This window comes from Scyliorhinus torazame, chromosome 4 (genome assembly GCF_047496885.1).
Source record: "Scyliorhinus torazame isolate Kashiwa2021f chromosome 4, sScyTor2.1, whole genome shotgun sequence".
In the NCBI taxonomy this organism is placed as follows: Eukaryota; Metazoa; Chordata; class Chondrichthyes; order Carcharhiniformes; family Scyliorhinidae; genus Scyliorhinus; species Scyliorhinus torazame.
Window position 1 is genome coordinate 55,442,122 of NC_092710.1, and position 25,343 is coordinate 55,467,464.

Consider the following 25,343-nt stretch of genomic DNA (forward strand, 5'->3'; position numbering starts at 1 on the left):
GGAGTACTGTGTACAGTTCTGGTCGCCTCAGTTTAGGAAGGATGTGGAAGCTTTGGAAAAGGTGCAAAGAAGATTTACCAGGATGTTGCCTGGAATGGAGAGTAGGTCTTACAAGGAAAGATTGAGGGTGCTAGGCCTTTTCTCATTAGAACGGAGAAGGATGAGGGGCAACTTGATAGAGGTTTATAAGATGATCAGGGGAATAGATAGAGTAGACAGTCAGAGACTTTTTCCCCAGGTGGAACAAACCATTATAAGGGGACATATATTTAAGGTGAAAGGTGGAAGATATAGGAGGGATATCAGAGGTAGGTTCTTTACCCAGAGAGTAGTGGGGGCATGGAATGCACTGCCTGTGGAAGTAGTTGAGTCGGAAACATTAGGGACCTTCAAGCAGCTATTGGATAGGTACATGGATTACGGTAAAATTATATAGTGTAGATTTATTTGTTCTTAAGGGCAGCACGGTAGCATTGTGGATAGCACAATGCTTCACAGCTCCAGGGTCCCAGGTTCGATTCCGGCTTGGGTCACTGTCTGTGCGGAGTCTGCACGTCCTCCCCATGTCTGCGTGGGTTTCCTCCGGGTGCTCCGGTTTCCTCCCACAGCCCAAAGATGTGCAGGTTAGGTGAATTGGCCAATGATAAATTGCCCTTAATGTCCAAAATTGCCCTTGGTGTTGGGTGGAGGTGTTGAGTTCGGGTAGGGTTCTCTTTCCAGGAGCCGGTGCAGACTCAAAGGGCCGAATGGCCTCCTTCTGCACTGTAAATTCAATGATAATCTATGATTAATCTAGGACAAAGGTTCGGCACAACATCGTGGGCCGAAGGGCCTGTTCTGTGCTGTATTTTCTATGTTCTATATTCTATGAGTCGCCACATTCTGCCGCCTGTTCGGGTACACAGAGGGAGAATTCAGAATGTCCAAATTACCCAACAGCACGTCTTTCAGACTTGTGGGAGGAAACCGGAGCACCCGGAGGAAACCCACGCAGACACAGGGAGAACGTGCCGGGAATCGAACCCGGGACCCTGGAGCTGTGAAGCCACAGTGCTACCCACTATGCTATCGTGTCGCGTAAAGAGTCACACACACAACCTCCCACCCCACCCCAGACACACAAACACGTGTACAGACAAACACAAACTCACACACAGACACAAACTCAGACAGGCTGCGTCAATACATCTTTCAAATGGAGCGAGATCCATTCTCCACCTTTAACTTGGAGAGGTGTATCTGGCCTGTGTATGACCCAAGTTACACACTAACTCTGGACATCCTCACAACAGCTTGCGGACAGACTTTTCTAAAGCACTTTTCATAACCTTTGGGTATCACAAACTGCTTCACAGGCAATGGAGCCCTTTTGAAATCTAGTCAGTGGTTATTTAGGAAATGGACCAGCTAATTTCAGAGAGAGAGAGACACAGAAACAGGATGAGATTGTGCTGTGCATGTTTCACAGCTGACACTGAGACACACACGAGACGGACAATATCAATTATTATTCTGAAGCATTTGATTAAATCAACCCTTCAACTAAATTCCAGTGTTTCAGAGCAAAGCTTCATCTACACTGTCCATCAAACTCTCACAACCCAAAGACTGTCTGGGCTTAATTACAGAGTCAAAATCCCTCTGTCCTGTCCAAGGAATTTTTCATTGCAGATAGTTATTTTTATTTTTTGGAAAAACAGAACTCAGATTGCACCGAATCCCAGGGTGGACTCATGTTTATTTCAGCCCTTCACATTTAAACATGAAGTTTAAGCTCTGATTACAGGTGTCTGCTTGTCTCTGTTTGTATATTCTCTGTTACTGTTGTTTTGTTACTTTTCTGAAGTATTTGAATAATAGGCCTTGGTTAATCAATCCTTTCTCTCAGCACATGGAAGTTGTGAATCTTCAAGGCTGTCAGTCTGATGAAGATAACAAAAAACGCCATGCTTTGATCATCAATCCATTCCCCAACCCTAAATAGATCTCACACATTTCCATAATGCAGGAATATCTCCATCAAAACTTCTAATCAGTTCCCAATACTCTTGTAAACATTTGCCTGTATAACCTAAATTCCACTGACAGATTCCGAAAGCTGCACAGAAAAATGACTGGTTATTTTAAACTTTGAAACAAAACTATTTGAACTTGTGCTTCAATCCTATTATACAGAAATGTTGTCCTGTGGGCTGACAGTTTCTCAGTAAGACTGAAACATTGAGGTACGCCTCGCACTGCACTGGACAACATTTGTGGCACTTCCAAAATCTACGACACATTGCTGTCTGTATTGTGTGAATTTGGTGTGAAATATCTGTCCAGTTTAAACTTCCACTGTTTCTGTCTTCTCATCATTTATTTTTTTTTAAATATATTTTATTGAAATTTTTCAAACAAAAATGTTCCGTTTTTGCAGGAATACACATTAAACGTTATTTAAATAATATATTAAACTAACAACAAATGAAAAAAGGAAAAACAAAAAGCAAATATCAACAACTGGCAAAAAACAAAAACACGGAATAATACTCTCCCCCCTCCCCCCTCCCCCCTGGGTTGCTGCTGCTGTCCTTTCTGTTTTTTTTCCATTAGCGTTCCACGAGATAGTCAAGGAACGGTTGCCACCGCCTGGTGAACCCCTGAGCCGATCCTCTTAACGCATATTTTATTCGTTCCAGTCTTATGAACCCTGCCATGTCGTTTATCCAGGCCTCCACGCCCGGGGGCTTCGCTTCTTTCCACATAAGTAGAATCCTTCGCCGGGCTACTAGGGACGCAAAGGCCAAGATGTCGGCCTCTTTCGCCTCCTGGACTCCCGGTTCTTCTGCAACCCCAAATATAGCTAACCCCCAGCCTGGTTTGACCCGGACCCCCACCACCTTTGAAATCACTCTTGCCACACCCTCCCAGATCTCATGCAGTGTCGGACACGACCAGAACATGTGGGTGTGGTTCGCCGAGCTTCCCGAGCACCTCCCACACCTATCCTCCGCCCCGAAAAACCTGCTCAGTCTTGCTCCCGTCATATGCGCTTTGTGTAGAACCTTAAATTGAATCAGGCTAAGCCTGGCACACGAGGACAAGGAATTTACCCTACTTAGGGCATCTGCCCACAGCCCCTCCTCGATCTCTTCCCCCAGCTCCTCTTCACATTTTCCCTTCAGCTCCTCTACCATCGCCTCCCCCTCGTCTCTCATCTCCCTGTATATTTCGGACACTTTACCTTCTCCAACCCATGCCCCCGAAATCACTCTATCCTGGATCCCTTGCGTCGGGAGCTGCGGAAATTCCCTCACCTGTTGCCTCGTAAATGCCCTCACTTGCATGTATCGGAAGACATTCCCTGGTGGCAACTTATATTTTTCTTCCAGCGCTCCCAGACACGCAAACGTCCCGTCTACAAACAGGTCCTTCAGCTTCCTAATTCCTGCTCGCTGCCAACATTGAAATCCCCCATCTATCCTCCCCGGGACGAACCTGTGGTTATTCCTTCTCGGGGACCACACCGAGGTACCCGTCACTCCCCTGTGACGTCTCCACTGCCCCCAGATCTTCAAGGTCGCCACCACCACTGGGTTTGTGGTGTACCTTTTCGGGGAGAAAGGTAGCGGCGCCGTCACCAGAGCTTTTAGACTCGTTCCCTTACAGGACGCCATCTCTAACTTTTTCCACGCCGCACCCTCTTCCTCCCTCATCCACTTACAGACCATCGACACATTGGCGGCCCAATAGTAGTCGCTCAGACTCGGCAGTGCCAATCCACCTCTGTCCCTACTGCGCTGCAGGAACCCCCTCTTTACCCTCGGGGTCTTTCCAGCCCACACAAAGCTCATAAAGCTCCTGTCTATTTTTTTGAAAAAGGCCTTTGTGATCAGGATGGGGAGGCACTGAAACACGAAAAGAAACCTCGGGAGGACCACCATTTTAACCGCCTGTACTCTGCCTGCCAATGACAGGGGCACCATATCCCACCTCTTAAAGTCCTCCTCCATCTGCTCTACCAGTCGCGTCAGGTTAAGTTTATGCAGGGTTCCCCAGTTCCTGGCCACCTGAATCCCCAGGTATCGAAAATTCCTTGCCACTCTCCTCAGCGGCAGAGCATCTATCCCCCTGCCCTGTTCCCCGTGGTGCATCACAAAAAGCTCACTTTTTCCCATATTTAATTTGTATCCGAGAACTCTCCAAACTCCCTGAGTATCTGCATTACCTCTGGCATCCCCTCCACGGGGTCCGCCACATATAACAGTAAATCATCTGCGTATAGTGACACTCGATGTCCCTCTCCCCCTCTAAGCACCCCCCTCCACTTCTTAGAGTCCCTCAGCGCTATGGCCAATGGTCCAATTGCCAACGCGAACAGTAACGGGGACAGGGGGCATCCCTGTCTTGTACCCCTATGTAGTCGAAAGTATCCCGATCTTTGCCTGTTTGTAACGACGCTTGCCACCGGGGCCCGGTACAAGAGTCTGACCCATCTAATAAACCCCTCCCCGAACCCAATCTCTTCAGCACCTCCCACAGATAGTCCCACTCCACCCTATCGAATGCCTTCTCGGCATCCATCGCCACCACCATCTCTGCCTCCCCCTCCGGTGGGGGCATCATCATCACCCCCAGCAACCTTCGTATATTGGCATTCAATTGTCTCCCCTTTACAAACCCTGTCTGGTCGTCATGTACCACCCCTGGGACACAATCCTCTATCCTTGTCGCCATCACTTTGGCCAGCAGTTTGGCGCCTACATTTAGGAGGGAGATGGGCCTGTATGACCCGCACTGCAGCGGGTCTTTGTCTCGTTTCAGAATTAGCGATATCGTCGCCTCCGACATTGTCGGGGGTAATATCCCCCTTTCCTTAGTCTCATTAAAGGTTCTCGCCAAAAGCGGGGCCAGCAGGTCCATATACTTGTTATAAAATTCCACCGGGAACCCATCTGGTCCCGGGGCCTTCCCTGCCTGCATGTTCCCTATTCCTTTGATCACCTCATCCACCTCAATCTGCGCCCCCAGACCTGCCGCCTCCTGCCCCTCCACCCTCGGGAACTCTAGCTGATCCAAAACGTGTATCATTCCCTCTTTCCTCTCCGGGGGCTGGGACTTGTACAGATTCTCATAAAATGTCTTGAACACCTCGTTCACTTTCCCTGCTCTCTGCTCCATCTTTCCCGTTTCGTCCCTAACTCCTCCGATCTCTCTCGCCGCTCCCCTCTTCCGAAGTTGTTGGGCCAGCAGCCGGCTCGCCTTTTCCCCATATTCATACTGTATCCCCTGTGCCTTCGTCCACTGTGTGGTGTTGGGTGTTCTAACACACAGAAGAGCCAACACAGTTGCATATGGTACAACACTTGTTTATTTAAACTCACTATTTACAACTTGGTCTTTGCACTCTGCACGTGGGGGGCTCCCTGCTTGTGGTGTTTCAACAGCTCTTTCATGCTTCCTTCTCCCCAGACCTACTGACCTCCAGGTGTCGTGCTCGTGCTTTTTATGTGGTTGGTGTTCTTGTCTGTGATTGGTTGTGGTGTTGTGTACTCTGATTTGCCTGTTAGTGTGTCCATCATGATGTGTGTGTTTGAATATCATGACATCCCCCCTTTTTACAAAGATATGTGCCTACGTGGTAATAAATATGATCGTGACGTGAGTGCATCTAAGAGTGTGTGTGTGTCGTGTGCAGCATGTGTCTATGACGGAACTATGTACATGGGGCGATGTCGAGTGCGTCACATGAATCCAGTTGTACCATAACATAACAGAAATGCGAACGAGAGAAGAAGAAAAAAAATTTTGAACAGTTGTCCAGTCAGACGACATCTGGAACGATAAACAACAACAGGTTATCATGTAAAATTGTCCAACTTATTAAACATATGAACTGTATTATAAGTCCATTCTAATGGGTTTGCGACGAATTCGGGTTGACCGCCTTAAGGGTGGATCAAGAACCACCGGCTGCTGTGCAGGCATGGCCATGGGTGGCGATGGAAAGGGCGTGATGTGCGGCAGCTCCACAAAGTCATCCTCGGAAGCCTGTTGAGGATCTGGCGTGTTGTGTGGCTGTGAACGTGGAAGTCGGCAAAGGGCGCGCCGATTGCGGCGACGCACGGAACCATCCGGCATGCGAACCAGGAACGAGCGGGGAGCCACTTGTCGGAGGACTTCGGCCGGTGCTGACCAGCCACCATACGGTTGATGGACGCGTACTTTGTCTCCGGAGGACAGGGGGGGCAGGTCCGTCGCTCGTGTGTCGTACCGACCTTTCTGGCGATCACGCTGCAGTTGCATGTCCCGAAGAACCGCCTCATGGTCTGTTGTCGGTGCCAGGACGGAAGGTACCGTCGTCCTGAGGGAGCGACCCATTAGTAGCTGCGCTGGCGAGAGGCCCGTGGATAACGGGGCCGATCGATAGGCCAGCAAGGCAAGGTTAAAGTCCGATCCGGCATCAGCCGCCTTGCACAGGAGCCGCTTTGCGATGTGGACACCCTTTTCAGCCTTCCCGTTCGATTGTGGATGCAGAGGGCTGGATGTCACATGAGTGAAACCATATGCTGCGGCAAAGGACGACCATTCACGGCTGGCAAAACAAGGTCCATTGTCTGACATGACAGTCCTTGGAATGCCATGGCGAGCAAACGTTTCCTTGCAGGCCCCAATGACTGCGGACGACGTCAGATCATGGAGAGGCATGACTTCCGGGTAGTTTGAGAAGTAGTCTATAATAACAATGTAATCTCTGCCGAGCGCGTGAAATAGGTCAACACCCACCTTCGCCCAGGGGGACGTCACCATCTCGTGTGGTAGAAGTGTTTCCGGAGGTTGCGCCGGCTGAAACCTCTGACAGGTTGTGCAGTTGAGCACCATGTTGGCTATGTCTTCATTAATACCCGGCCAATATACCGCCGCCCGGGCCCTTCGTCTGCATTTTTCGACACCCAAGTGGCCTTCGTGTAGTTGACGAAGAATCATCTGGCGCACACTGTGTGGAATGACGATCCTATGCGATTTCATAAGGACCCCGTCTATATTGGTGAGATCATCTCGCACATTGTAAAACTGGGGGCACTGCCCTTTTAGCCACCCTTCCGTCATGTGGCGCATCACTCGCTGCAGCAGAGGGTCAGTCGCCGTCTCTGCGCGTATGTGGGCCAGACAAGGATCATCAGCTGGCATATTTGCTGCTGTCAGAGTCACGTGTGCCTCAATTTGACGCACGAACCCCTCCGCATCTGGTGGTGTGCTCACTGCTCGGGAAAGAGTGTCCGCCACTATGAGTTCCTTCCCCGGAGTGTAGATCAGTTCAAAATCGTACCTCCTGAGTTTGAGTAAGATGCGCTGGAGGCGAGGAGTCATGTCGTTCAGGTCTTTGTTAATGATGTTGACCAGGGGGCGGTGGTCAGTTTCGACCGTGAATCGTGGCAGGCCATACACATAGTCGTGGAACTTGTCCAGTCCAGTTAACAAGCCCAGGCATTCTTTTTCGATTTGCGCGTAGCGCTGTTCGGTAGGGGTCATGGCTCGTGAGGCATACGCAACCGGGGCCCATGATGACGTGCTGTCTTTTTGCAGGAGTACCGCTCCAATACCAGATTGGCTGGCGTCTGTTGAGATCTTTGTAGGGCGAGTCGCGTCAAAGAAGGCCAGCACTGGTGCCGTGACCAGTTTGTGCTTGAGCTCCTCCCATTCCTGCTGATGCGACTGGTGCCAGTTGAATTCCGTCGATTTTTTTACGAGATGGCGCATGTTTGTTGTATGAGAAGCCAGGTTGGGAATGAACTTCCCAAGGAAGTTGACCATGCCCAGGAATCTTAAGACAGCCTTCTTGTCAGCCGGTCGTGGCATGGCTGTGATGGCGCTAACCTTGTCTGCATCGGGACGGACCCCGGACCTTGAGATGTGGTCCCCGAGGAATTTCAGCTCCGTCTGGCCGAAAGCACACTTCGCACGGTTGAGACGCAGGCCATTTTGCCGTATGCGGGTGAAGACACGTCGAAGACGATGCATGTGTTCCTGCGGAGTGGTGGACCAAATGATGATATCGTCCACATATACACGTACCCCTTCGATGCCTTCCATCATCTGCTCCATAATGCGGTGGAATACTTCAGATGCCGAAATGATGCCGAATGGCATCCGGTTGTAGCAGAATCTGCCAAAAGGGGTGTTGAATGTGCATAGTCTTCGGCTGGCCGGGTCCAGTTGGATCTGCCAGAATCCTTTGGACGCATCCAATTTAGTGAATATGTTGGCTCGCGCCATCTCGCTGGTGAGGTCTTCTCGTTTTGGGATGGGATAGTGTTCCCGCATGATGTTGTTGTTCAGATCTTTTGGATCTATACATATACGGAGCTCGCCAGAGGGCTTCTTTACACAGACCATGGAGCTGACCCATGGCGTGGGCTCCGTGACCTTGGATAGGACCCCTTGGTCCTGAAGAATCTGCAGTTGTGCCTTGAGGCGGTCTTTGAGAGGCGCAGGAACCCTGCGAGGTGCGTGAACGACAGGGATGGCGTCCGGTCTGAGTCGAATCTTGTACGTGTGTGGCAATGTCCCCATGCCTTCAAAAACCTCCTGGTTGTGAGCGAGGAGGGAATGGAGATTCGCGTGGAACTCAGCATCCGGGAAGTCGGATATCTCATCTGGAGAGAGAGACATGATGCGCTGTACCAGGTGAAGGACCTTACACGCTTGTGCGCCCAGTAACGAGTCCTTTGATGAGCCCACAACTTCGAAGGGGAGTGTGGCCGTGTACCCCTTGTGAGTCACCTGTAGCTGGCAAGATCCTACGGACGGGATAACGTTCCCGTTATAGTCAACCATCTTAAGCCGGGATGGTGTGATGAGTGGTTTGACCTTCATGGCCTGGACTGCAGAGTAAGCAATCAGGTTGGCGGATGCGCCGGTGTCCAGACGGAAGGCGACGCGCGATCGGTTGACCGTCAGGGTGGCACACCACTCATCGTCTGGATTGATGGCATTGACCTTGTTGACATCAATGACGGCAACTCTGAAGTCATCCTGGTCATCTGCATCACTTAACTGGAAGTCTTGATGCGTGGGCTGGACGGTCCTGACTCGTGTGCGAGGTTGTCGAGGATGCGCCGGATCCATGGGTTGAGCCGCACGACAGCGGGCTGCGTAGTGGCCTATCATGGCACATCTGTTGCACTGTTGGTATTTTGCAGGACATTGCCCTTTTAAGTGTAGACCTCCACACTTGCTGCACGTCATGACGTCACGGCGTTCGTTGCGCCACTGCGCATGCGCAGTGCGATCTTGCGGTGGGCGCGCCTGCGCAGTGCGTCCCTCGTTGTGGCCGTTATTCTTGGCGCGCACCTGCGCGGGAGACCGCGAAAAGCGCGGGAAGCGGCCGCTGTCGTCCGGGCCGTGGGGCGGGAAGAAATCGACGGCCTGGATGCGTTCAACGTCGTGGGCGGCCTGGCTTGCCGATTCGACGGCTGGGGACCCCCTCCGTGCCAACTCGGACGCCTGGAATCGGGCAAAACGGCAGGTCGCATTTTCATGGAGGACACAGGCTTCCACAGCAGACGCTAAGGTGAGGCTCTTTATTTTAAGAAGCTGCTGGCGTAGGCCACTGGAGGCAACGCCAAAAACAATCTGGTCCCTGATCATGGACTCTGTGGTGGTGCCGTAACCGCAGGACTGCGCTAGAATCCGGAGGTGCGTCAAAAAGGGTTGAAAAAGCTCCTCCTTACCTTGCAGGCGTTGCTGAAAGATGTATCTTTCGAAAGTTTCGTTTACTTCAGTTTGAAAGTGCTGGTCCATTTTGAGGATGACCGTGTCATATTTGGCCTGGTTTTCGCCTTCCTCGAACACCAGTGAATTAAAGACATCATTTGGGTGGGGGCCTGCGTAGAAGAGGAGCATTGCAATCTTCGAATCATCCGAGACATTCTGTTTTTCGGTGGCACGGATGTACAGGTCAAATCGCTGCCTGTAGAGCTTCCAGTTGGTGCCTAGGTTCCCCGTGACTTGCATCGGCTGCGGTTTGCCGGTGTGGTCCATGTCCAGAATGGCAGGTTGGTAGGCAGGTATCGATCCACTCCTGTACCATGTGGTGTTGGGTGTTCTAACACACAGAAGAGCCAACACAGTTGCATATGGTACAACACTTGTTTATTTAAACTCACTATTTACAACTTGGTCTTTGCACTCTGCACGTGGGGGGCTCCCTGCTTGTGGTGTTTCAACAGCTCTTTCATGCTTCCTTCTCCCCAGACCTACTGACCTCCAGGTGTCGTGCTCGTGCTTTTTATGTGGTTGGTGTTCTTGTCTGTGATTGGTTGTGGTGTTGTGTACTCTGATTTGCCTGTTAGTGTGTCCATCATGATGTGTGTGTTTGAATATCATGACACACTGTGCCTCTGCCTTTCCCGTGGTCAGCAGGTCAAACTCCGTCTGTAATCTTCGTCTCTCCCTGTATAGCCCTTCGACTGGGGCCTCCGCATACTTCTTATCCAACCTCAAAATTTCCCCCACTAATCTCTCTCTTTCTTTACCCTCTTGCTTCCCCTTGTGGGCTCTGATGGAAATCAGCTCTCCTCTACCCACCGCCTTCAGCGCTTCCCATACTACCCCCACCTGGACCTCCCCATCGTCATTAACCTCCAGGCATCGTTCGATACATCCCCTCACCCTTCCGCATACCCCCTCGTCCGCCAGAAGTTCCATGTCTAATCGCCACCATTAAGTAACTTAAAATGGCTGACTGCTGATCGTGGATTTGTTTAGACAGATTCTCAGGAGAGAGATAGAGAGATGCAGAGACAGAGAAGATGGGGAGAATAACTGACTACATTAATTCAAGATTCAGAATCTCCATCAAACACTGTTATCAAAAGTACATCATGGGGTTAGATACAGATTACACATCCCTCTACACTGCCCCCATCAAACACTCCCAGGACAGGTACAGCAAGGGGTTAGATACAGAGTAAAGCTCCCTCTACACTGTCCCCATCAAACACACCCAGGACAGGTACAGTGCTGGGTTAGATACAGAGTAAAGCTCCCTCTACACTGTCCCCATCAAACACACCCACGACAGGTACAGTGCTGGGTTAGATACAGAGTAAAGCTCCCTCTACACTGTCCCCATCAAACACTCCCAGGACAGGTACAGCACGGGATTAGATACAGAGTAAAGCTCCCTCTACACTGTCCCCATCAAACACACCCAGGACAGGTACAGTGCTGGGTTAGATACAGAGTAAAGCTCCCTCTACACTGTCCACATCAAACACTCCCAGGACAGGTACATCACGGGGTTAGATACAGAGTAAAGCTCCCTCTACACTGTCCCCATCAAACACACCCAGGACAGGTACAGCACGGGGTTAGATACAGAGTAAAGCTCCCTCGACACTGTCCACATCAAACACTCCCAGGACAGGTACATCACGGGGTTAGATACAGAGTAAAGCTCCCTCTACACTGTCCCCATCAAACACACCCAGGACAGGTTCAGTGCTGGTTAGATACAGAGTAAAGCTCCCTCTACACTGGCCCCATCAAACACTCCCAGGACAGGTACAACACAGGGTGAGATAGAGAGTAAAGTTCCCTCTACACTGTCCCCATCAAACACTCCCAGGACAGGTACAGCACGGGGTTAGATACAGAGTAAAGCTCCCTCTACACTGTCCACATCAAACACTCCCAGGACAGGTACAGCACGGGGTTAGATACAGAGTAAAGCTCCCTCTACACTGTCCCCATCAAACACTCCCAGGACAGGTACAGCACGAGGTTAGATACAGAGTAAAGCTCCCTCTACACTGTCCCCATCAAACACCCCCAGGACAGGTACAGCACGGGGTTAGATACAGAGTAAAGCTCCCTCTACACTGTCCCCAGCAAACACTCCCAGGTCAGGTTCAGCATGGGGTTACAGACGGAATAAATGTTCCTCTACAATTTCCAGAACAGAAGCTGCCAGGATATTTACAGCAAGTCGAGGGAATGAGGCAATGTTTCCAAAGGAAGGGTTTTATTTTTAAAAAAGATAGGGAATTATCAACATAACAGAAGTTACCCCAAATAATGATTACTCCAATATCCAAATCAAAAACATTGCAGAATTCATTCCCATCCCACTTTTCCGGATAATCTTAAATAGATAAACATAGAAATAATTAGCAATAACAGGCCACATGGAATAGGAGCAGGACTGAACCATTCAGCCCTTCGAGCTCGCTCCACCAGTCAATATGATCATGGAGCTTCTTCCATTTCAACCCCGTGTTCCTGCCCTATCCCCGTGCCTCTTACTGACCCATCAATCGCAGTCTAGAGCCGGTTCAATGACGGAGTCTCCACATCCCTCTGGGATAGAGAATTCCCAGGATTCACCACCATCTGAGTGACAAAATTCCTCCTCATCTCAGTCCGGCATATCGTTGGTTAATACACAGAATAAATGATATCTGGGAATGAATTATAGACTGCAATCTAATGGAGGGCTTCGGGATAGATTATATACAGAATAACAGATACCCAGGAGTGAGTTACAGACTGGAATCTAATCGAGGGGTTCAGGATGGTTTATATATAGAATAACAGATACCCGGGAGTGAGTTACAGACTGGAATCTAATCGAGGGGTTCAGGATAGTTTATATATAGAATAACAGATACCCAGGAGTGAGTTACAGACTGGAATCTAATCGAGGGGTTCAGGATGGTTTATATATAGAATAACAGATACCCAGGAGTGAGTTACTGACTGGAATATAATCGAGGGGTTCAGGATAGTTTATATACAGAATAACAGATACCCAGGAGTGAGTTACAGACTGGAATCTAATCGAGGGTTTCAGGATGGTTTATATATAGAATAACAGATACCCGGGAGTGAGTTACAGACTGGAATCTAATCGAGGGGTTCAGGATAGTTTATATATAAAATAACAGATACCCGGGAGTGAGTTACAGACTGGAATCTAATCGAGGGGTTCAGGATGGTTTATATATAGAATAACAGATACCCAGGAGTGAGTTACAGACTGGTATCTAATCGAGGGGTTCAGGATGGTTTATTTATAGAATAACAGATACCCGGGAGTGAGTTACAGACATGAATCTAATCGAGGGGTTCAGGATGGTTTATATATAGAATAACAGATACCCAGGAGTGAGTTACAGACTGGAATCTAATCGAGGGGTTCAGGATGGTTTATATATAGAATAACAGATACCCGGGAGTGAGTTACAGACATGAATCTAATCGAGGGGTTCAGGATGGTTTATATATAGAATAACAGATACCCTGGAGTGAGTTACAGACATGAATCTAATCGAGGGGTTCAGGATGGTTTATATATAGAATAACAGATACCCGGGAGTGAGTTACAGACTGGAATCTAATTGAGGGGTTCAGGATAGTTTATATACAGAATAACAGATACCCGGGAGTGATTTACAGACTGGAATCTAATCGAGGGATTCAGGATGGTTTATATATAGAATAACAGATACCCAGGAGTGAGTTACAGACTGGAATCTAATCGAGGGGTTCACAATGGTTTATATATAAAATAACAGATACCCGGGAGTGAGTTACAGAGCTAAATCTAATGGCTGGTTCAGGATGGTTTATATATCTCTCTCAGACAGACTGACTCAGTCATTCACACTCACTTACACACAATTACTCACTCACACTCACTCACGCTTACACACTCCTCTTACACTTACACAAACACTCACTCATTCTTTCACACTGACTCACACACACACATGATCTTACATACTTGCACACTCACTCACCTACTCACTCATTCTTACACACTAACTCGCTCACACACTCAAACTCACTTACACAGTCACTCACATTGACATACTCACACACTGACTCGCTCACTCTTAGACACACTATCCCTTACACACACTCGCCGTTTACAGATACGCTGCAGTGCGATACAATGTGCAATCTAATCGAGGGGTTAGATTTAACTAATTCTTACACACTCACTTGCACACACTCGTATGCACATACTCTTACACACTCACTGACAACCTTACACAATCACACACTAACACACACTCTCACTCGCTCATTCTTACACACAGACTCTTTATTACATACTGACTCTCACACTCACTGACTCTCACACACTCACTGACTCTCACACACTCACTGACTCTCACACACTCACTGACTCTCTCACACTCACTGACTCTCACACTCACTGACTCTCACACACTCACTGACTCTCTCACACTCACTGACTCTCACACTCACTGACTCTCACACACTCACTGACTCTCACACACTCACTGACTCTCACACTCACTGACTCTCACACTCACTGACTCTCACACACTCACTGACTCTCACACACTCACTGACTCTCACACTCACTGACTCTCACACTCACTGACTCTCACACACTCACTGACTCTCACACACTCACTGACTCACACACTCACTGACTCTCACACTCACTGACTCTCACACACTCACTGACTCTCACACACTCACTGACTCACACTCACTCACTGACTCTCAGACTCTCACACACTCTCTGACTCTCTCACACTCACTGACTCACACACTCACTGACTCTCACACTCACTGACTCTCACACACTCACTCTCACACAGACTCTTACACACTGTCACTCTGACACACTCACTCCCACACGCTAACACATACTCACTCTGCAATCTGGTAGAGAGAGAGAGAAATCTCAGATCAGAAACTCTGAACTCAATTTTGAAAGTGGTCATCATTTGTTGGGCTCTCCCTGTGCCCAGGTTGCCTGCAGAATTCACAAAATTAACGATAGTGGGGTCACTTTTAAAATGAACCCATTGACTGTAAAGTAATCTCGATTGCCCAGAATTAAAGTCCCTTAACTTGAAGCGGGTTTAATTCTGGAATGAAGCCTGTGTTTTAGGCCGAGACATAAATATGGAGGGTGAAATTAAATTCACAGGAGGTCATTTGAATTCAGTTTGAATTCACTCACTCTCACTCACACACAGACTGACTCACTCATTCACACTAACTTACACACAATTACTCACTCACTCTTACACACTCTCTCATTCACACTCACTCATACATACTCAGACACTCATATCCTCACTCATACACTCACACGCTCACTCACTCTTACACACTCACTCTTACACGCTCAATCACTCTCACTCACACACAGACGGACTCATTCATTCACACTCACTTACACACTCTCTCACTCACACTCACTTACTCTTACACACTCTCTCACTCACACTCACTCACACATACTCAGACACTCACTTCCTCACTCATACAATCACACGCTCACTCACTCTTACACATTCACACACTAACTCACTCTTACATGCTCAATCACTCTCTCTCAGACACAGACACAATCATTCACACTCACTTACACACAATTACTCACTCACACTCACTCACTCTTACACACAATTACTCACTCACACTCACTCACTCTTACACACAATTACTCACTCACACTCACTCACTCTTACACACTCTCACTCACACTCACTCGTACATACTCAGACACTCACTTCCTCACTCATACAATCACACGCTCACTCACTCTTACACATTCACACACACTCTCTCTTACACGCTCAATCACTCTCTCTCAGACAGACACTCTGTCATTCACACTCACTTACACACAATTACTCACTTACTCTTACACACTCTCTCATTCACACTCACTCACACATACTCAGACACTCACATCCTCACTCATACACTCACACGCTCACTCACTCTTACACATTCACACACACTCACTCACTCTTACACACTCTCACTCACACTCACTCATACATACTCAGACACTCACATCCTCACTCATACAATCACACGCTCACTCATTCTTACACATTCACACTCACTCACTCTTACACGCTCAATCACTCTCTCTCAGACACAGACTGACTCATTCATTCACACTCACTTACACCTTCTCTCACTCACACTCACTCACTCTTACACACTCTCTCACTCACACTCACTCATACATACTCAGACACTCACTTCCTCACTCATACACTCACACGCTCACTCACTCTTACACATTCACACACACACACTCTTACACGCTCAATCACTCTCTCTCAGGCACAGACTAACTCATTCATTCACACTCACTTACACACTCTCTCACTCACACTCACTCACTCTTACACACTCTCTCACTCACACTCACTCACACATACTCAGACACTCACTTCCTCACTCATACAATCACACGCTCACTCACTCTTACACATTCACACACACTCACTCACTCTTACACGCTCTCTCACTCACAGTCACTCACACATACTCAGACACTCACTTCCTCACTCATACACTCACACGCTCACTCACTCTTACACATTCACACACACACACTCACTCACACATACTCAGACACTCACACACTCTTACACGCTCAATCACTCTCTCTCACACAGACACACTGAGTCATTCACACTCACTTACACACAATTACTCACTCACACTCACTCACGCTTACACACTCCTCTTACACTCACACTTACACAAACACTCTCATTCTTTCACATTGACTGACACACATGATCTTACACACTCACACTCACTCTTACATACTCACACCCTCACACACACTCACTATTACTCACACATTCTTACATATGCACACTCTTACACACATACTCACTCACTTTTACACATTAACTCACTCACTGTTGCACACTCACCCACACTTGCAATCACTCACACTCACATACCCACTCCCACAGACTCACACTCATTCACATTCACTCACACGCTCAGTCTTACACACTCAGTCACTCTTATACAAACACACTGTTCACACACTCACTCGTACTCACTCACTCTCACTCTTACACTCACACACTAGTTCTCACTCTTACTCTATGACACACTCATTAACTGCTTTACATACTCACTCAGAGAGCGAGGGAGGCGCGCAGAGCGAGGGAGGCGCGCACGGAGCAAGGGAGGCGCACGGAGCAAGGGAGGCGCACGGAGCGAGGGAGGCGCACGGAGCGAGGGAGGCGCACGGAGCGAGGGAGGCGCACAGAGCGAGAAAGGCGCACAGAGCGAGAAAGGCGCACAGAGCGAGGGAGGCGCACAGAGCGAGGGAGGGGCACAGAGCGAGGGAGGCGCGCACGGAGCGAGGGAGGCTCACAGAGTGAGGGAGGCGCACAGAGCGAGGGAGGCGCACAGAGTGAGCGAGGCGCACAGAGCGAGGGAGGCTCACAGAGCGAGGGAGGCGCACAGAGCGAGGGAGGCTCACAGAGCGAGGGACGCGCACAGAGCGAGGGAGGCGCACAGAGCGAGGGAGGCGCACAGAGCGAGGGAGGCGCACAGAGCGAGGGAGGCGCACAGAGCGAGGGAGGCGCACAGAACGAGGGAGGGGCACAGAGCGAGGGAGGTGCACAGAGCGAGGGAGGCCCACACAGCGAGGGAGGCGCACAGAGCGAGGGAGGCTCATAGAGCGAGGGAGGCGCACAGAGCGAGGGAGGCGCACAAACCGAGGGAGGCGCACAGAGCGAGGGACGCGCACAGAGCGAGGGACGCGCACAGAGCGAGGATGGCGCACAGAGCGAGGGAGGCTCAAAGAGCGAGGGAGGTGCACAGAGCGAGGGAGGCGCACAGAGCGAGGGAGGCGCACAGAGCGAGGGAGGCGCACAGAGCAAGGGAGGCGCACAGAGCGAGGGAGGCGCACAGAGCGAGGGAGGCGCAGAGCGTGGGAGGCACACAGAGCGAGGGAGGTGCACAGAGCGAGGGAGGCGCACAGAGCGAGGGAGGCTCACAGAGCGAGTGAGGCTCACAGAGCGAGGGGGGCGCACAGAGCGAGGGAGGCTCACAGAGCGAGGGAGGTGCACAGATCGAGGGAGGCGCACAGAGTGAGGGAGGCGCACAGGGCGAGGGAGGCGCACAGAGTGAGGGAGGTGCACAGAACGAGGAAGGCTCACAGGGCGAGGGAGGCGCACAGGGCGAGGGAGGCGCACAGGGCGAGGGAGGCGCACAGAGCGAGGGAGGCGCCAGAGCGAGGGAGGCTCACAGAGCGAGGGAGGCTCACAGAGCGAGGGAGGGGCACAGAGCGAGGGAGGGGCACAGAGCGAGGGAGGCGCACAGAGCGAGGGAGGCCCACAGAGTGAGGGAGGCTCACAGAGCGAGGGAGGCGCACAGAGCGAGGGAGGCTCACAGAGCGAGGGAGGCTCACAGAGCGAGGGAGGCGCACAGAGCGATGGAGTGGCACAGAGCGACGCACAGAGCGAGGGAGGCTCACAGAGCGAGGGATGCTCACAGAGCGAGGGAGGTGCACAGATCGAGGGAGGTGCACAGAGCGAGGGAGGCGCCAGAGCGAGGGAGGCTCACAGAGCGAGGGAGGCTCACAGAGCGAGGGAGGGGCACAGAGCGAGGGAGGCGCACAGAGCGAGGGAGGCGCACAGAGCGAGGGAGGCTCACAGAGCGAGAGACGCACGCAGAACGAGGGAGGCACGCAGAGCGAGGGAGGCCCGCAGAGCGAGGGAGGCTCACAGAGCGAGGGAGGCGCACAGAGCGAGGGAGGGGCACAGAGTGAGGGAGGCTCACAGAGCGAGGGAGGCTCACAGAGCGAGAGAGGCGCACAGAGCGAGGGAGGCTCACAGAGCGAGGGAGGCGCACAGAGCGAGGGAGGCGCACAGGGCGAGGGAGGCGCACAGAGCGAGGGAGGCTCACAGAGCGAGGGAGGCTCACAGAGCGAGAGAGGCGCACAGAGCAAGGGAGGCTCACAGAGCGAGGGAGGCGCACAGGGCGAGGGAGGCGCACAGAGTGAGGGAGGCTCACAGAGCGAGGGAGGCTCACAGAGCGAGGGAGGCGCACAGAGCAAGGGAGGCTCACAGAGCGAGGGAGGCGCACAGAGCGAGTGAGGCGCACAGGGCGAGGGAGGCGCACAGAGTGAGGGAGGCTCACAGAGCGAGGGAGGCTCACAGAGCGAGGGAGGCTCACAGAGCAGAGAGGCGCACAGAGCGAGGGAGGCTCACAGAGCGAGGGAGGCGCACAGAGCGAGGGAGGCGCACAGAGCGAGAGAGGCCCACAGAGCGATGGAGGCCCACAGAGTAAGGGAGGCTCACAGAGCGAGGGAGGGTCACAGAGCGAGAGAGGCGCACAGAGCGAGGGAGGTGCACAGAGCGAGGGAGGCGCACAGAGCGAGGGAGGGGCACAGAGCGAGAGAGGCCCACAGAGCGATGGAGGCCCACAGAGTGAGGGAGGCTCACAGAGCGAGGGAGGCTCACAGAGCGAGAGAGGCGCACAGAGCGAGGGAGGCGCACAGAGCGAGGGAGGCGCACAGAGCGAGGGAGGGGCACAGAGCGAGGGAAGGGCACAGAGCGAGGGAGGCGCACAGGGCGAGGGAGGCGCACAGAGCGATGGAGTGGCACAGAGCTACGCACAGAGCGAGGGAGGCTCACAGAGCGAGGGATGCTCACAGAGCGAGGGAGGAGCACAGAGCGAGGGAGGGGCACAGAACGAGGTAGGTGCACAGAGCGAGGGATGCTCACAGAGCGAGGGAGGAGCACAGAGCGAGGGAGGGGCACAGAACGAGGTAGGTGCACAGAGCGAGGGAGGGGCACAGAGCGAGGGAGGGGCACAGAGCGAGGGAGGGGTACAGAGCGAGGGAGGCTCACAGAGCGAGGGAGGCGCACAGAGCGAGGGAGGGGCACAGCGCGAGGGAGGGACACAGAGCGAGGGAGGGACACAGAGCGAGGGAGGCTCACAGAGCGAGGGAGGCGCACAGAGCGAGGGAGGTGCACAGAGCGAGGGAGGCGCACAGAGCGAGGGAGGCGCACAGTGCGAGGGAGGCGCACAAAGCGAGGGAGGTGCACAGATCGAGGGAGGCGCACAGAGCGAGGGAGGCTCACAGAGCGAGAGAGGCCCACAGAGCGCGGGAGGCGCACAGAGCGAGTGAGGCGCACAGAGCGAGGGAGGCTCACAGAGCGAGGGAGGCGCACAGAGCGAGGGAGGGGCACAGAGCGAGGGAGGGGCACAGAGCGAGGGAGGCGCACAGAGCGAGTGAGTCTCACAGAGCGATGGAGGCGCACAGAACGAGGGAGGCGCACAGAGCGAGGGAGGCGCACAGAGCGAGGGAGGAGCAGAGCGAGGGAGGCACGCAGAGCGAGGGAGGCCCGCAGAGCGAGGGAGGCTCACAGAGCGAGGGATGCTCACAGAGCGAGGGAGGTGCACAGATCGAGGGAGGTGCACAGAGCGAGGGAGGCGCCAGAGCGAGGGAGGCTCACAGAGCGAGGGAGGGGCACAGAGCGAGGGAGGCTCACAGAGCGAGGGAGGCGCACAGAGCGAGGGAGGCGCACAGAGCGAGGGAGGCGCACAGAGCGAGGGAGGCTCACAGAGCGAGGGACGCGCACAGAGCGAGGGAGGCTCACAGCGCGAGGGAGGCGCACAGAGCGAGGGAGGCGCACAGAGCGAGGGAGGCGCACAGAGCGAGGGAGGCGCACAGAGCGACGGAGGCGCACAGAGCGAGGGAGGCTCACAGAGTGAGGGAGGCGCACAGAGCGAGGGAGGCGCACAGAGCGAGGGAGGCGCACAGAGCGAGGGAGGCGCACAGAGCGAGGGAGGCGCACAGAGCGAGGGAGGCGCACAGAGCGAGGGAGGCTCACAGAGCGAGGGACGCACCCAGAACGAGGGAGGCACGCAGAGCGAGGGAGGCCCGCAGAGCGAGGGAGGCTCACAGAGCGAGGGAGGCGCACAGAGTGAGGGAGGCTCACAGAGCGAGGGAGGCTCACAGAGCGAGAGAGGCGCACAGAGCGAGGGAGGCTCACAGAGCGAGGGAGGCGCACAGAGCGAGGGAGGCGCACAGGGCGAGGGAGGCGCACAGAGTGAGGGAGGCTCACAGAGCGAGGGAGGCTCACAGAGCGAGGGAGGCTCACAGAGCGAGAGAGGCGCACAGAGCGAGGGAGGCTCACAGAGCGAGGGAGGCGCACAGAGCGAGGGAGGCGCACAGAGCGAGGGAGGCGCACAGAGCGATGGAGTGGCACAGAGCGAGGGAGGCGCACAGAGCGAGGGAGGCGCACAGAGCGAGGGAGGCGCACAGAGCGAGGGAGGCTCACAGAGCGAGGGAGGCGCACAGAGCGAGGGAGGCGCACAGAGCGAGGGAGGCTCACAGAGCGAGGGAGGCGCACAGCGCGAGGGAGGCTCACAGAGCGAGAGAGGCCCACAGAGCGAGGGAGGCGCTCAGAGCGAGGGAGGCCCACAGAGTGAGAGAGGCCCACAGAGCGATGGAGGCCCACAGAGTGAGGGAGGCTCACAGAGCGAGGGAGGCTCACAGAGCGAGAGAGGCGCACAGAGCGAGGGAGGCTCACAGAGCGAGGGAGGCGCACAGAGCGAGGGAGGCTCACAGAGCGAGAGAGGCGCACAGAGCGAGGGACGCGCACAGAGCGAGGGAGGCGCACAGAGCGAGGGAGGGGCACAGAGCGAGGGAGGGGCACAGAGCGAGGGAGGCGCACAGGGCGATGGAGGCGCACAGAGCGATGGAGTGGCACAGAGCTACGCACAGAGCGAGGGAGGCTCACAGAGCGAGGGATGCTCACAGAGCGAGGGAGGAGCACAGAGCGAGGGAGGGGCACAGAACGAGGTAGGTGCACAGAGCGAGGGAGGCGCACAGAGCGAGGGAGGCTCACAGAGCGAGGGAGGCGCACAGAGCGAGGGAGGCGCACAGAGCGAGGGAGGGGCACAGAGCGAGGGAGGGGCACAGAGCGAGGGAGGGGTACAGAGCGAGGGAGGCTCACAGAGCGAGGGAGGCGCACAGAGCGAGGGAGAGGCACAGCGCGAGGGAGGGACACAGAGCGAGGGAGGGTCACAGAGCGAGGGAGGCTCACAGAGCGAGTGAGGCGCACAGAGCGAGGGAGGTGCACAGAGCGAGGTAGGCGCACAGAGCGAGGGAGGCGCACAGAGCGAGGGAGGCCCACAGAGTGAGGGAGGCGCACAGAGCGAGGGAGGTGCACAGATCGAGGGAGGCGCACAGAGCGAGGGAGGCTCACAGAGCGAGGGAGGCCCACAGAGCGAGAGAGGCCCACAGAGCGCGGGAGGCGCACAGAGCGAGGGAGGCGCACAGAGCGAGTGAGGCGCACAGAGCGAGGGAGGCTCACAGAGCGAGGGAGGCCCGCAGAGCGAGGGAGGCGCACAGAGCGAGGGAGGCGCACAGAGCGAGGGAGGTGCACAGATCGAGGGAGGCGCACAGAGCGAGGGAGGCTCACAGAGCGAGGGAGGCCCACAGAGCGAGAGAGGCCCACAGAGCGCGGGAGGCGCACAGAGCGAGGGAGGCGCACAGAGCGAGTGAGGCGCACAGAGCGAGGGAGGCTCACAGAGCGAGAGAGGCCCACAGAGCGCGGGAGGCGCACAGAGCGAGGGAGGCGCACAGAGCGAGTGAGTCTCACAGAGCGATGGAGGCGCACAGAGCGAGGTAGGCGCACAGAGCGAGGGAGGCGCACAGAGCGAGGGAGGCGCAGAGCGAGGGAGGCACGCAGAGCGAGGGAGGCCCACAGAGCGAGGGAGGCGCAGAGCGAGGGAGGCGCACAGAGCGAGGAGGCGCACAGAGCGAGGGAGGCCCGCAGAGCGAGGGAGGCTCACAGAGCGAGGGAGGCGCACAGAGCGAGGGAGGCGCACAGAGCGAGGGAGGCTCACAGAGCGAGGGACGCGCACAGAGTGAGGGAGGCTCACAGAGCGAGGGAGGCTCACAGAGCGAGGGAGGCTCACAGAGCGAGAGAGGCGCACAAAGCGAGGGAGGCTCACAGAGCGAGGGAGGCGCACAGAGCGAGGGAGGCGCACAGAGCGAGGGAGGCGCACAGAGCGATGGAGTGGCACAGAGCGAGGGAGGCGCACAGAGCGAGGGAGGCGCACAGAGCGAGGGAGGCGCACAGAGCGAGGGAGGCTCACAGAGCGAGGGAGGCGCACAGAGCGAGGGAGGCGCACAGAGCGAGGGAGGCTCACAGAGCGAGGGAGGCGCACAGCGCGAGGGAGGCTCACAGAGCGAGAGAGGCCCACAGAGCGAGGGAGGCGCTCAGAGCGAGGGAGGCCCACAGAGTGAGAGAGGCCCACAGAGCGATGGAGGCCCAAAGAGTGAGGGATGCTCACAGATCGAGGGAGGCGCACAGATCGAGGGAGGCGCACAGAGCGAGGGAGGCGCACAGAGCGAGGGAGGCTCACAGAGCGAGAGAGGCGCACAGAGCGAGGGAGGCTCACAGAGCGAGGGAGGCGCACAGAGCGAGGGAGGCGCACAGAGCGAGGGAGGGGCACAGAGCGAGGGAGGGGCACAGAGCGATGGAGGCGCACAGGGCGATGGAGGCGCACAGAGCGATGGAGTGGCACAGAGCTACGCACAGAGCGAGGGAGGCTCACAGAGCGAGGGATGCTCACAGAGCGAGGGAGGAGCACAGAGCGAGGGAGGGGCACAGAACGAGGTAGGTGCACAGAGCGAGGGAGGCGCACAGAGCGAGGGAGGCTCACAGAGCGAGGGAGGCGCACAGAGCGAGGGAGGCGCACAGAGCGAGGGAGGGGCACAGAGCGAGGGAGGGGCACAGAGCGAGGGAGGGGTACAGAGCGAGGGAGGCGCACAGAGCGAGGGAGGCGCACAGAGCGAGGGAGGGGCACAGCGCGAGGGAGGGACACAGAGCGAGGGAGGGACACAGAGCGAGGGAGGCTCACAGAGCGAGTGAGGCGCACAGAGCGAGGGAGGTGCACAGAGCGAGGGAGGCGCACAGAGCGAGGGAGGCGCACAGTGCGAGGGAGGCGCACAGAGCGAGGGAGGCTCACAGAGCGAGAGAGGCCCACAGAGCGCGGGAGGCGCACAGAGCGAGGGAGACGCACAGAGCGAGTGAGTCTCACAGAGCGAGGGAGGCGCACAGAGCGAGGGAGGCGCACAGTGCGAGGGAGGCGCACAGAGCGAGGGAGGCTCACAGAGCGAGAGAGGCCCACAGAGCGATGGAGGCGCACAGAGCGAGGTAGGCGCACAGAGCGAGGGAGGCGCACAGAGCGAGGGAGGCGCAGAGCGAGGGAGGCACGCAGAGCGAGGGAGGCCCGCAGAGCGAGGGAGGCTCACAGAGCGAGGGAGGCGCACAGAGCGAGGGAGGCGCACAGAGCGAGGGAGGCGCACAGAGCGAGGGAGGCTCACAGAGCGAGGGACGCGCACAGAGCGAGGGAGGCTCACAGCGCGAGGGAGGCGCACAGAGCGAGGGAGGCGCACAGAGCGAGGGAGGCGCACAGAGCGAGGGAGGCGCACAGAGCGACGGAGGCGCACAGAGCGAGGGAGGCTCACAGAGTGAGGGAGGCGCACAGAGCGAGGGAGGCGCACAGAGCGAGGGAGGCGCACAGAGCGAGGGAGGCGCACAGAGCGAGGGAGGCTCACAGAGCGAGGGAGGCGCACACAGCGAGGGAGTCGCACAGAGCGAGGGGGACGCACAGAGCGAGGGAGGCGCACAGAGCGAGGGAGGCGCACAGAGCGAGGGAGGGGCACAGAGCGAGGGAGGCGCACAGAGCGAGGCAGGCGCACAGAGCGATGGAGGCGCACAGAGCGAGGGAGGCGCACAGAGCGACGGAGGGACACAGCGAGAGAGGGACACAGCGAGAGAGGGACACGGCGAGAGAGGCAGAGAGAGGGACACAGCGAGAGCGAGGGACACAGCCAGAGAGAGGGACACATAGAGGGAGAGGGACACAGAAAGAGTGACACCGATAGAAAGAGGTACGCAGTGAAAGAGAGGGATAGAGTGAGATAGGAGGACTCAGCGAGAGAGCGGGACACAGAGGGAGAGAGGGATACACACAGAAAGAGGTACACAGCGGGTCTGGATCAGAGGTTTCGGGGACGTGAGTGGGTCAGGATGTGAGGGTTAGGGGACATGAGGGTGTGATGGTGTGAGGGTGCCAGGACGTGAGGCAGTCAGGACATTGGGGTTATCAAAATGACCGTTTTCATTGAATCCAAATTGTTTCTTTATAAATTCCAGTCTCAGGAATTGACATCAGAGGATTTCAGTGAAAAATCCCATTGAACCCCCTTGTCTAATAAAATGATATTGTTGCCAATGACCGTGTATTGATTCAGGAATAAACTTTACATCTCACAGTGTGAAAAAGTCAAATTGAATCCAAATTTATACAGCAGCTCATTGAAGAAATCTGTCTGTGAACAACATGTAAAATATGAAGTGGAACTTTGCAATGAGCTTTGTTTTTGTGGCCAGGAATCTTCTCTTAAAATGGAGGCAGAAATGAAGTTGTGTTTAACTCACATTCTGTGATTTCTTGCTGGTTTTTACTCATTCTATGGAAAGCCTTCCTAAGGCGACAGACGAATG

General features: G+C 54.7%; 1 long non-coding RNA gene across 1 annotated transcript; it reads right to left on the bottom strand.

The window, feature by feature from the left end:
* Nucleotides 1-1,718: 1,718 nt before the first annotated feature.
* LOC140410223 (uncharacterized) lies at nt 1,719-25,343 on the bottom strand. The gene is made up of 3 exons (XR_011940578.1): nt 25,278-25,343; nt 12,056-12,130; nt 1,719-1,922 (listed from the first exon to the last, which is right to left on the bottom strand). It is a non-coding gene; the product is annotated as an uncharacterized lncRNA (long non-coding RNA).